A 14,844-nucleotide genomic window follows, 5' to 3' on the forward strand; every position below is an offset into this window, starting at 1 on the left:
ACACATTTGACACAGAGTATAGCAAGCACATCAAAGTATTAGATGATTTCAGACCTAAAATATATCCCATCTGCTACTTATTTTTACATTGTAAGAAAAAAGAAAGACAATCATTGCAAAATAATTATGCTAATCAAAGTGTTCCACTGTTTTTACAGAGGTAATGTTTCTATGGGCTGATTCTAATAGTTAAGTAGATTTATTTTGCAGTTATACATGTTATTTTTATTATTTTATGATCATCTGAGATGTAACCAGAGTCTGTAAGAAACAGAGCTATATATCCATCTAATATAAGAAGCCTTGCAAGAATGAAATTAAATTATTTGTGGGTTTCCTGCCACAATTAATAAACATATGGAATTTTCCAACAGCAGTTAAATAACTAATCTATTCATCCACAACCATGCTGACAACAGGGAACACAATGCAGATTTTATTTTTCTATTTATTAATGTATGACAGAATCTATAATGTTAAACTGTATAGACTGGTCCATTGGTGAATTAAAACTTCTCTCTTTTTTCCGCCACTCACCACTTTTTTCTACTCACCTTCAAGCTTCACTGTGGATTATTCCTTCTTCACCCCATGAGCAACATCCAGTCTTGAACACCCTCATGCATATAGCCATTATTGTTTTCTTAATGGTCCTAACACCACCTCTGTTGGGCACATACACTACTGCAGAGTATCCCATGTTCTCCCTATGGTATGTTTATGTTCTCATTCATATGACCCCAGAGAGCTATCCTCAATAGTTTGGGACCAAAAACTCATATCTCCTAACACCATGCCCATTGTGAATGTACAAACCTCTTCTTACATGGCAGCAATCAGCTTACTGGAGCTACCACCTTCTCCCAGGATGAGACAGCCAGCATAAGCTGCTCGCTGCCATCATCCCTACCTGGCTTTTCCAGCAAATGAGGCCCAAATCTATTGTGGATCATGTGGGTCATAGTCAAGGCTTTATCCCTGTAGCCCACAAAGTCAGGAATCTTGAAAGTTTTAATTTTGGTCTAGAAATATTCACAATCCTTCCTTTTAAACACATTTATTAACTTCACTCATTGAACAATGTCATGGGTACAAATACAGTTATAGAAAAGAAAACAGACCACTGTAACCATTTTTTATTAACCATGCATTATACATACATTTTCTTTTTTAACACTCATTCACTCCAATATTATATAAATTGCAAAAGTCTTCCCTTCCCTTCAGTTTTGTTCTTCCTCCTGAATATTATTCTACATGTATTGTTCCCACATGTCCCATTTATTTCTATGTAATTCCCTTGTCCAAATATTCCACCTTTAATTCTTTTATCTCCTTTACAGTACTCAATGCTTCGTTTATGAATTAGTTTCAGTTTTAATTTCTGTTTTCTAATAATTGTTTTTTTTTGGCAGCTAGTAGCATTAAACTTAGCAAGCCCTTACTATGTCTAGATAATTTTAGATCTTATATCTCAGCTCAAAAAGAATCATTCCCTTAGTTACAATTATGTGCATTGATATATGACAAGAGGGAATAGCATACTGCTGTTTTGTGATATTGTCAAATCTATGCAAATTATAATAATTTCACAATATTTCAAAATATATATTTACGAAACCATATGTGTTCAATGCAGGTATCAGTGACAACACTGTGAGATTTAATGTTTTGTATAATATGACACTATATGTTCACCTGCAGGTGACACAGTTTTTATGAAATTAATGCAGTTATGAAAATGTAAGTAATTGCAATAACTGCATTACCTATAGAGCATTTATATCTCAGAATGTCTTTACATTACTCAGCATACTTTAATGCCACCTTTTACTAACACCCACTGCTTGAATTCATCACCCCCAGACATGATAGTATCATACTCTGCATTATTAATGAAAACATTGAAGTAAGTCCTATTTTGTCATAATTGTTTGTAAACACTCCTTAATAATACCAGCTCTAGACATCCCACTCTGACCATTTCACTGTTATGCTTAGTAAATCTTGTCCGCTTGCGGATGCCTAGGCTATGTACCTTTACCAGGACTTCAGAAGTTAGACTTCGAAAAGAGTGATGAGTATACACATTTCAGGGGTATAGGGAAGTCTCAGGTAAAGACGAGTATACACTTACAGGATATGCGGGATCTCTGCTTTCCTGATGACTATACTCTTGTAGCAAGCAATGAGTTAACTGTTTCAAAACAAAAGCCGGATGAATCTGTTTTACAGCTAGAGTTGACTGATAGTTGAAGAGAAGTTGTCAATGTTTGGTGAATCACTCATTTTCTTTGTCATACATTTGTATTGTGGCTCATTTTTTGTCAGTCATCTGTAATGTGGACCAATGCCAACATACTCATATGTATATGAGCGTGTGTGTGTGTGTGTGTGTGTGTGTGTGTGTGTGTATAGATATATATATATATATATATATATATATATATATATATATATATATATATATATATATATATATATATTTATTTATTTACATTTGTTGACTGGGAGAGTCCAACTGGATTAATGTCCATTTTCAGCGGAGGCCCGCGGAGAAAAGCTCCAGCAAACAATTAGTCATACAACCAAAAAATACAGTTAGTCAAACAAACAAAGATACACTACTTATAAGACATATTACTTGTCATATGCAACAGAGTAGAAAATATGTAAGTTTGTAGCTTTAGTCATAACTGAATTTGTAGAGGACATGTTTTCCAAGTGACACTGTTTATAATAAGACTGGAGGAAGTGGACAAAGATTCCTGGGGGGGGGAGAATATTCTATTGTACAAAAAAGACATGCCTTAAGGTGTTGCTTTTTAAAGTTAGGAACTAGAGAGTGGGTATGGGAAAGAGGGCGTCCAAGATCACCCAGGGTTAGCACAGGCGCATATCCAGTGGGATATGAAATGAAGTTTGAGTTTTTTCTTGAATTTAACCAAGGAGGATTCCTGAGTTAGATCTGGTAACAAGTGGAACCAGGTTTTGGTAATGTAGTTGGGGAAGAGGGAGTCGCCTGCTGAGCTGCGGATTTTGTAGTCTTGAGTAGTTTTTCAGTGGATCTGAGTTGCCATGCACTAGTGTGGGGAGTTATTAAAGGTTTGAAAGCAGGTACCTTATCAGGATGGTGAAGCACTTTATGAGCTGTATTAAGTTGGTTGTATAGACGGAGATTAGGGAATTCAAGCCAATTGAGTAGTTTGAGGTTTTGACAGTGTGTATGAAATTTAGAGTTGCTGGCAAAACAGGCTATGTGATTGTAACAGAGTGATAGTTTGTTTTGTTCAGCCTTAGCCAAGTTGGTAAGTATAGGGGATGCATACATAAGTTTTGATAGGTGTTGGGAGCAGACAATAGTGGATCTAGTTTCTTGGGTTAAGAATGGCCTGTTCCTATACAGTGAACCAATTCTTTTATTTGTATTTTTTATGGTTTGGCTTACATGGAGGTAAAATTTTAGATGGTTATCTATGTGCTCCCCTAGCAGTTTTATGTGGGTATCTGGAGTGATAATAGTTCCATTGTTAGAAATCACAGTAAAGGTTGTGGGAGGGGACCACTGAGTTGGGGTGAATAGTAATGATTTGTTGTTTTTGGGATTCAAGATCAGTTGGCAGTTGGAAAGCCAGTTTTCAATGGTATTAAATGTTGTTTGGGTTACGGATTGGAGTTTGAATGGGGTGTAGGCTGTACAAATCAAAGTGGAGTCATCGGCATACTGAATGCAGGTGGCATTGGGGATTGCTTTGGGGAGGTCATTTATAAAGATAGAAAAAAGTAGTGGTCCCAAGATAGAGCCCTGTGGAACCCCAAGAGTGACTGGGAGTAGGGAGGACAGGTTGTTTTGCCAAAGTACGGCCTGACTTCTACCCAGTAAGTAGTTTTGAAACCACTGAATGGCCAGCAGATTAAGGGACAGATTTTCCTATGTGCGGATAAGTTGGTGCTGGTTAACCATGTCAAAAGCCTTGGAGAGATCAAGAAAGAGGGCTGATGACAACTGACCATTATTCCTGTTATTGTTAATAATATTGGTGAATGAGACGAATGCCGTTGTTGTGCTATGATGGGGCCTAAATCCATGCTGTGAGTCGGACAGTAGTTTGTTATGGGTACATTAGCTGACTGTGAATGCACTTTTCTAAGATTTTGGCTAGTGGGGACAGTATAGCGATTGACCTGTAGTTGGACATTTCGATATAACTCCCCCCTTTATGTAATGGTATCATATGTGATACCTTCCAAATAGAGGGTATGGTGCATTCTTTGATGGATCTATTGATTAAGATGGATATGGGTAGGGCTATGGCATCTGGAGCTATTTGCAGATATTTGGTGGGGAGGAGATCTGCAGCTAATGTAGTGGGTTTTAGTTTGGTAAGAAGTTTCCTGATGTAGTTGGTTGAGATAGGGTTGAAGCTAAAGGATAGTTTACTACTGGATGCTAGGGAGTGGTTATTTGTTAAAGTGGAGTTATGCTGGTTGGCTAGGGCCTGGACTGTTTCTGTAAAGAAGGTGTTAAAGCTGTTGGCTATACATTTTGGTTGCAAGCCTTGGCATGTTGATGGGGTAGGAGTGGTGGGTCTACCTGGTTGGAGTAATTTTTTAATACCTGACCCAAATTGTTGTGGGTTGTTTTGATTATATTGCTGAAGGTGATAGAAATACTCCTTTTTGTCTCTCAAGATGGATTTTTTGTGTTGTTTCTGAGTTGGCAGTACAGTAGGTGATTGTTAGGTGATTTGGTGGTTCTCCATTGTGACCAGGCTTTATTCCTTGTTTTAATTTTAGTTATGGTATTTTTCCCAACCATAGGGCTGGATTCTGTTTAACTCTAGTTGTCCTAGATGGTGTGTGAGAGTCTAGGATTGTGAGAAATGCGGTATTAAAGTAAGAAACAGCATTTTCAAGGGGAAGGTGATGTAGTATGAACCAATTGCACAGCTTTAGTTCATCCTGAAATAGTTTAGGGTTGAAGTATTTGGTAGTTCTAATAGTTTTATAGATGAGGCGATGGGCATATTCAGATTTGGCTTTTATAATAAAGGTGGGCAGATGATCACTTAATTGATCAGGTAGTACTACAGATGAGCATGTAGAACTGTGATTATTGATGCGTATCCAGTCAAGGATACTTTCCCTTTTTGAGGGTTTGTCTATTCTGGTGGGAGATGTCATCAGTTGGGTGAATCCATACAGGTTGATGTGAGTGGAAGGGTTGTGATAGGAGCAGGTGAACCAGTCTATATATGGTTGTTAGAGAAACATTGTAGTAGACTCCCTAGAATTTCTATGTTGTCCCCTGGGGGAATGTAAGAACAGATGATGTTTATGGATTTATTGTTATTAATTCTTAGCTTAGCAACTAGGACTTTTGCATTGTTGAATGGAGGAGGTTGTAGATTTACTATGGCAATGTCTAAGAAGTTTTTATAGATAATGGCTATCCCACCTTTTTTTGGTAGATCTAGCTAGCCTAAGTATATTATAACCTGGGGGCAGTATTTCACTGTCTGATGTATAAGGGTTTAGCTAGTGGGTTGAGAAATAATCTGACTGTTAGTGGGACTGTTGGAAATGCTATTAGAGTTGTGAAGTGAATAAGGGCCAGGGTTAAGGTGAATATCACCACCCAGCAGGAGATTATTTTTGAGGTCAGCAATGAGTTTGGATAGTTAAATGACTAGTTGTTGATAGTATTTGGATTTGGATGATGATTCGTAAGTTTTAGTTATAGAACAGGGACCACAAATTGGGTAGTGGGCATTAGTCCAAGGTGGGATAAGAAAGTTATAGTTTGGACTACTTGGAAGAGGGATTGCAGTTTGACTATTAGGACTTTGGCAGTCTGAGAGCAATTTAGTTTCATAAGAGGTTAGGTGATATAGTCCTACCAGCAAGGGGAGAAGGAGCAGAGGGAGAAGAGGAGTGGGAGGAGTATTAGAGTGAGGGGAGGGAGTCGTGGCAGAATGCGTGAATAATTGTATCGCGAGAGGTTTTGTAGGAGGTGTCTTAGTACTTGGAGCAGGGTTGAATTAATAATCTGTCTATGTTCTGGATAGGTTAATGAAAATGGGGGTGGAGCTTGTGATGTTTAAATGTAAAGGTACAGGGGGTGGGTGAGAAGAGGGGGTAGGGTGGGGCAGCAAGCCCGAGCACAGCAGGGGCAAGTGGAGCTGGGCTAAACCAAACAACAATATTTATTAGACTCAACAAGTATTTTGTAAGTACTCAGCTCAACAACTTTCCTTATACTTTAGGATTCATACTTCACCAATTCTGCTACAGAATCTAGGCTTAGTCACTGTTTTCTAAGCTGCATTTGTTTTACCAAAAGCCAATTATTTAGAGATATTTGTGGTATACTACAGGGATGCTAGGGGCTATACCCATGCAGCGGACCCAGGGAAGTGCTGTCTATGACAAACAGTCTTTAACTGCCTGGTGGTAACTGTGGTATTGTAGACAAGCACCTTGTTTGCTGTTAAAGTGGGCATTTAGACTCCAGGGGCACTTAAGAAGTTGCCATGTTGTATTTCTTTCAGAAAACTGACCTGTTGGGTTGGCAGCCTTTCTGGACTGGGGTGGGAGATAGAGCCCTTGCTTGCTGTTAAAGAGGGCATTTAGACTCCAGGGGCACTTAAGAAGTTACTGTGGTGTATTTCTTTCAGAAAATTGACTTGTTGAATTGGCAGCCTTTCTGGAGTGGGGTGGGAGATAGCGCCTTCTAATGTTCTTTTCCACTGTGGGAAGGGGTCTTGATTATAGATGATTGGTCTTGTCTCATTAAGTGTATTGGCAAAGTTTTCATGAAAGTGGATCGTGATGCACCATATCACTATTTAGTTCTACTGTCTAGAGCTGCTGTAATAATCCTGGGAGATGTAAAGATTTATATATCCCAGATTCAGACTTTTGTCATTATTTTGCAGATGTCAGGCCTGGTTCCTGAGCCTTTCTTTTTATTGGATTCTGTTTTGCTTGGTTGGATTTGTTCACAGAACTTCTATTCTGTGTTTGTAAAACACAATAAAACCTAATCATTAACGTAATCAGGTAACCTAGCAAGTTTTACTGAGTATCTAAACTGCACATTAATTCTAGCTAGTGTATACATAGATAGAAGCAACAACTTTCCAAACAGAAAAAAATCCAATACAGCTGATCACAGCTACTGTTATTTTTTTCCAGTGTGAAATTACAGAATTACAGTTAGGATTGGAGAATTTGCCTTTTCCCCACTGTAAAACAATATTGAAACTCGTATATATAATTAGCAGGAGGTATGGGGTGCAGGGTACACCTGTAAAAAAATAGATTTTGTGCTTTTTGGATCTTCATGATTCTAACTGTTTTAGTGATATGACAGACATTCAAAGTTTTCATACTTCGAACATCTGTCATTGACTCATATATATTTATATATATATATATATATACACGTATATGTATGTATATATACATATATATATCTATCTATATATATATATATATATATATATATATATATATATTTATATATATATATGTGTGTATATATATATATATATATATATATATATTTATATATATATATATATATATATATATATATAAACATACAGAGAGAGAAAGAGATAAACGTATAGCTATATATACATAGATATAAATCTAGGGTAGATTTAAATCTAGATATACAAAATCAGGTGCTTTTGTCTGAGAAATTTAACCTGTAATTTATTTCTGCATTCACTAAGGTGTCATGGCTGCCAGCTATAATGAGGTCATGAATGGGACTTTGCATCAGAATGCATTTTGTTTGTCCTCCATCCCGCTTTGATAATTCTCCTTAATTTGATGATCAGCTATAGAGAATGAGAAGAAATTATAAAATCCTTAGTAAAAAATGAAGAATTTCTAAGCAAAATTAAAACAAATAGATTCTTCTAATATTTATATTGATAATAATGAGGTTAGTTTTAGAATTAAAAAAATGCCACAGCAAGAAAGTGACCTGCTAGCCATTCTGAATGGTAGATAAATTATGTAATTTAATGCGTTTAGAATGGAATATCCCTTTGCAAGAATGTTGTGAAGAGTTAGTCTAATTCTATGTTGGAAAGGTTGAAACCCTCTGGTTGGATATCAAATGTTTTCATAAAAAAATAGAATTGATATTGTACATTTTAAATGAAATGACTTGCCTGACTTCTGGAACAAGTCTGCATTTCCTGATAACTGTGCATGAAAGGTAACTATGCAGTCTGAAAGATGGTACCCTATTAGAAGTGTGAGACCAGATACTGTTAGCCCTGACATTTCAAAAATAAGCTGTGATTCATACAAAAAAACAGACAATTGCTAAGCTTGCTGTTAGTTTTTTTAAGCATTTCTGCAGAAGGGCCCCTTCACACCCTTGCATGGTGGGTGGTACCTCTCTGGTCTCTCCTATTATAGTAACTAACTCCAAGGACAGAATGTCTTGGATTAAGGAGAATACTCAGAGACACTGAAGCCTTAGTATTAGCATGTATTCCTCAGCTTTACATTTTAATCTTCTCTGCTCCAAGAATCTCAGTCACCATCCTTACTTTAGCAGGCACACCTCTTGGAGGGCCTGTACTCTATAGGCTAATCTCTGCCCCACAAACTTCGAACCTGGTTGCAAAGATTTTGTTGGGGCATTTTCTCCAAGGTGATTCATGAGTCTTTAAGGACTGGTTGTTTCCCTAGTTCTTTATATCAAATCATTTTTTTAAGAAGTCCATTTTTTAATTCCATTACCTTTGTCATTTATGAACCAACATACAACTTTACCCCTTAGGAAAAGAGGATGAGAGGATAAAGGTTCTTAAACCAGAACAGTTCTTGATCAGCCATCTCTTGTGTGAGGCCACCTGGATTTATGAAAGACCATAATACTGACACAATGTCTATTAAGCTGATAAAATTTATAATAGCATGATCTCAGCTGTGGGAGAGCCTCCATAAAGGCCTTGGATGATGCACATGCATTTGAAGTATGTTAGAATGTATATCTTATAGTGTGTGTGTGTGTGTGTGTGTGTGTGTGTGTGTGTGTGTGTGTGTGTGTGTGTGTGTGTGTGTGTGTGTGTGTGTATATGTATATATATATATATATATATATATATATATATATATATACACACACACACACACACACACACACACACACACACACACACACACACACACACACACATGGGTCTATATTATAACATCGAAGTCTTACAACTTAGAATGTTATAATATCGAACCCAGTAGAAAGAACGCTGGAAATAGCGAAGCTGCAGAACACCGAATACTTTCCTAGGGAAAGTATTCGGTGGGCCATTTCTGCAGCTTCGCTATTTCTTCCACTGTGGAGTGAAGGTTACGGACCAGGTTAAGGTAAGTGTGCTAACGAAGGTGAGTGTGAGATTGGGCATGGGTTAGGTGAGTTAGGGTTAGGGCGCGGGTCAGGTAAGTATGCGAGTGTGTGGACGTGAAGGTTAGGGTGGGGTAGGTGAGTTGGAGTTAGGGAGCGGGTAAGGTGAGTGTGCGATAGTGATGGACCTTAGGGTTAGGGTCGGGTTAAGGTAAGTGGATAGCTAGTGGTGTATGTATGGTTTAGTGTAGAGCTTAGTGAAGTTTGTGTGTGTGTGTGTGTGTGTGTGTGTGTGTGTGTGTGTGTGTGTGTGTGTGTGTGTGTGTGTGTGTGTGGATTATTTATTTTGGTATGCTTGTGTTGTGCGTATGTTGGTCGGAACAGCAAATTTTTTCCCTGGAAAAAGAAATTCGCAATTCTGACTGTTCGGTTTTCTGGTGTTTTGCTCTACTGGGTTCGATATTATAACATTCAAAGTTGTAAGACTTCGATGTTATAATATAGACCCCCACACACACACACACACACACAGATACACACACTAAAAGCAGATACAGACTGACCAGCATTGCTATTTGTACGAAAGAAAGTGATAAAACAACAAACCGCACAATTAATTCTAAGAAAAATGCAAGGATGTCTCTTAAACTTTAACATGCTATTTAAACCTGAAGGATGGCATGTTTACAATAGCATTTGCCACTGAAACTCTTTTCCATCTAAAATTTTATCTAAATTGACACCCCACCTTACACTCAACTTTAATATGGAATAAAGCATAAAAATAAATCTTAAAATTAGGATGGAGCGTATATGTTTAAACAGTACACCAAATCATGGACTGAAAGTAAAAACCAAAAAATGCATTATTACATCCTTTAGGAAGTCATCTACCCCAGGGAACTACAGCACTGACAATACACCCCTAAGAGTTGATCCAGTCTTTCAGGAGTTGGGAACTTATGTGGAGAGTGACCTAACTTTTGACTAGCATCTGTACAATGTAGTAAGGAATTCCTTTTATATAGCATAGCTTATAAATAAAGGGATTGGGTCTAGATCTAGGGATGCCATTGTCCCGCTTTACTCAGCCCTCCTTATGGCAATCATTGAGTATACTGCCTCCATTTTTAATGTATCTCTCCAGACACCTGCAACAACTGAAATGTCTACAGAGATACCTTACTAAAAGGATACAAGACATAAACAACATGTCCTATGTGAAATGACTCAAGCCCTGTCACTATAATGGCTATCCTACAGATTGCTAAGAGGTAACCTGTGTCTGGCATACAAGGTATCCTCAGACCCATTACTGATGATTTTACTGCACATCAGCAAGTGAAATGACATCATAAATTATGGGTGCTGGAACCATAGAGGCAGGGGGAGTCGGACCCCCCTACACACACTTTTACAGCTACTGTTCTTGTTCTCTTATTGCTCTGTGTTACAGGAGTTATGCTGCCGCTGTTTCATTGGTGCTGCCAGAGTCAGAGTCATGCCAGTAAGGAGAGTTTTCTTCTTTTATTTGCAGGAGTTATGCTGCTCCTGCGTGTGAGTGTGTGTGTGTGTGCATGTGTGTGTGTGTGTGTGTGTGTGTGTGTGTGTGTGTGTGTGTGTGTGTGTGTGTGTGTGTGTGTGTAAAATGACTCAGTTAGGTATACCTGGTGGTTAGTGTTACTCAGCCTCAAAAAAGAGCCTGAATTCTCTACCCGTACCACCATTTGTAATTCAGGGAGTTGAGTCCAGAGCTCTCCACTGTCCAGATTTTTACAGGATATTTGGCTCATACTTTTGGTCTGTCCCTCTTAAAATTTGTGTTTTTCTGGCAAATCAGTAAGAACTGAATTCACTAGATAATGATAGCTCTTTAAGTGTCAGTCTTCCTATCTTTCAGGAAACACATGGTAACACAAAACACTTTATTTTAGCAACTTTCTAATATTATACAAGCAATATTTAAAATGTGTCCCTGGCTTTGGGCCTTTGCCCCCTTCCCAAATAAATTTTGGCTTTTTCCAGATTTCCTGTGCTGCAAAGTTGAGAGATTTAGTTGATCGTCAAGTGGATTTTACAAGGAGCTGAGAGCTTCAGGGGAAGAGAAGTTTAATGCTACTTATGCTAAGGTGTTTGCATTGTTGGTAGCACAACAGGTAGTATATGTGCTTTTGATTCAGAGGACTGTGGGTTCTACTCCCACAGTATGCAGATGGATTGCTGATACTGTACTGTGTCGTACTTTAATGGAAGTGGATGCTGCAGTCCTATGAATATCCTCTTTTGGAGGAATTACTTAGTAACTATGAACCCATTATCAGTTTGCCATCCATTCCCCATTGCAAAATTACTAGCTTATAATTTTTTAATGTAGCATAGGCAATTTATTCTTCAAGGGCAACCGGCACTTTATTTGTAGATGAAACAATGAAATATAAAGTTGTTTGCTAGCAGCAACCTCTTCATTAGTTACAGATCCCTTTAATGTGGGATTATTTAGATGACTTACTTCTACACAGATTTTGCATATTTACTGATATTGGTGGGTTGTAATGGCAGACGTTTGAGTGGCCTTTTATTTTTGAAATTTTCTGAAATGGGTAGTTTTGTCACTATTGGTTCATACATTTTGTTTCATTGCTCACTAGAAGACTGTTCCAAACTACAAATTTAAAACATGTTCTAACAAATGGTGCTGTATTGTACAAGGAATATAATTTAATACAATCAGGTTAATACAATCAGGAAGGTGAATCAAAGAACATATACATGTATGCTTGCTCATAGGATGCAGGAGATCAAAATAGGGGAAGAGATTAGTCACCAATGTTATCCCCCAGGCTTCAGTGCTGAGAGTTTTTCTGTTTGCCATACACATCTCAAAAGTAAAAAGAAATACCAAAGGGCTTTGTCCGACTAAGTTTGAGATGATTGCAAGCTAGGAGCAGTTATTGACTCCCCAAATGACTTAACCATCATGCAGGAAGGTTTGTCCCAAACAATAACTGGTGCCAGAATCATGAATTGAAACTAAACTTCAAGAAATACATTATTGTATCCTTTGGGAAGTCATCTACTCCAGGGAACTGCCAAACTGACAATGCTGCCCCCTGAGAATTGACCCAGTGTTTTGGCATTTGGGAACTTGTGTGTACAGTGACCTAACTTTTGACCAACATGTGCCCAGAGTCATAAGAAAGTCTTTCTATATCACACAGCTTATAAACAAATTGATTGTGACTAGATCTAGAGATGTTATTGTCCCCCTTTACAAAGCCCTCATTAGGTCAATCATTTTGTATAATGCCCACTTTGACATGTATCTGTCCAGACCCATACAACAATTGGAATACCCACAGAGATACCTTACTAAAAGGATACAAGTCCTAAACAGTAGGTCTTGCATGGACCACCTCAAAGATTTATCACTATACTCAGTATCCTACAGAGTGCTTAGAGATGATGTGTCTGGCATACAAGGCATCCTCTGACCTAATACAGATGGACCTACTGAACATCAGCAAGTCAAATGGCATCAGAAATACTCAGTCCAGGTATCTAAACTGAATGTTGTGGAGAGATGGATATATATGCAGAACAGACTATCAATTCAAGTAAAACAAAGCTCATCCTCAAGCTTCGCAAGAGACGGCTTGCACCTGTCACCCCTAGGCTTTCGAATACTGGCCAAGGCTCTTGCTACCCCCATAGTGCCTTTTTTAGGCAAGGCTCAAAAGTCAAACCCACCTCCGTAAACAGCACAATTAACAAAAAACTGAGGGTTATGCTACTCAACGCCAGGAGTTTAAATCTCAAAATGCACGCACTCGAAGCACTCCTCAGTATGGAGAACGTCGACATCTGTGCAGTAACTGAAACCTGGTTCAAGGCACCAGAGAACACCCCAGCACTACCGGGCTACAACTCATACCACACGTTTCGGTCACAGAACATGGACCGAAACACAAAAGGAGGGGTGTATCCATATTCATCAAGGATACCTACACCTCCAGGTTAGTGGAGCAGCATGATACCTCTGAGATCATCTATGTGCAACTAACATCAGGGAAATCTGCAATGCAAATTGTGGCCTGCTACAGATCACCCTCCATGACCCAGGACCATCACTCCACCTTTCTGGAGACACTGGAAAACATGAAGGTCCTACCAAACACCCTGATATTGGGTGATTTCAGTTACCCTACCATTCACTGGGAAAACTACTCGAGTACAAACTCCCAGGCCCAGCACTTCCTGGAATTCATCAACTCAAATGCCCTGGATCAACTGGTAAACTCCCCTACCAGAGGTGAAAACATATTGGATCTGGTCATCACCAACATGGGCGACAGGTGTTCCACACCGGAGGTCAACCCATCACTGGTTAGATCAGACCATAAACTAATCACTCTGGATGTCCACACCCCACCACCACCCCCAACTAAGGAAACCACAGTAAAAACTTTTCTAAAGCAAGCTTCACCTTACTTAAGACAGAGGTGGTAAGTTTCACAGTCCCCATGCTAAAGGATAACACTGCCCAAGATGCAAAAACTTTTACAAATGCATTCTATGAGCACCTACAAGGACGCATGGATCATGCCATCCCTAGCAAAACCAAGACTCACTCCTGTAAGAGAAGGAAACCAGTTTGGTGGACCCCTGCAATAAACAGGTTATACAATAGAAGGAGGAAACTAGTTCAGAAAAAAAGCAAATCCCAAGAAGGAAAGACATCCCTGATCAGTATCAGTAAGAAACTAAGGTCCCTCATGAAATCATCCAAAGCTAACTTTGAAAGAAAAATAGCCAAGGATTCAAAAGATAACCACAAAGCCTTCTTTAGCTATGTTAAGAATCTAAGTGGCAACTCACAGATATGCACTGAACTAGTGCAAAATAGCACAAAATATACTAAACCAACTGATATTGCCAACATTCTGGCAGATAGAATCAGTGCAAACTTCACCCCCCTCTCACCTTCAAAAGGGCCCACAACAATACCGGAAAAGTGTAGTGTCCCAGAAATCACAGACGTACAGGTGAAAACAGCCCTTTCAAAAGCCAAAGACACAGCGTCAATGGGATCAGATGGTGTCCCAGGCTGCGTCTTGCACAAACTACAGAATGAACTAACCCCCCACCTAAACACGCTGTTCAACCTCAGCCTCTCCACAGGCTATGTGCTCATAGAATGGCACACAGCAACAGTTATTCCTCTCCACAAAGGAGGAGCAACAACTGGCCCTGGTAACTATCTTCCCATAAGCCTGACTAGCCTGGTCTGCAAGGCTATGGAGCGCATCATCATGGAATTCATTAACAAAGACACTGGGAACCTCCAAACACTTGACCCGACCAAGTTCAGCTTTGTTAAGGGCAGATCATGCCTGCTAAACCTGGTTGACTTCTTCGAGACAGTCACCAAGGCCATAGGCGAGGGAAAGGTGGTTCACACAGCCTACCTTAAC

Source organism: Protopterus annectens, chromosome 5.part0 (genome assembly GCF_019279795.1).
Source record: "Protopterus annectens isolate FY-2018-M chromosome 5.part0, PAN1.0, whole genome shotgun sequence".
In the NCBI taxonomy this organism is placed as follows: Eukaryota; Metazoa; Chordata; order Ceratodontiformes; family Protopteridae; genus Protopterus; species Protopterus annectens.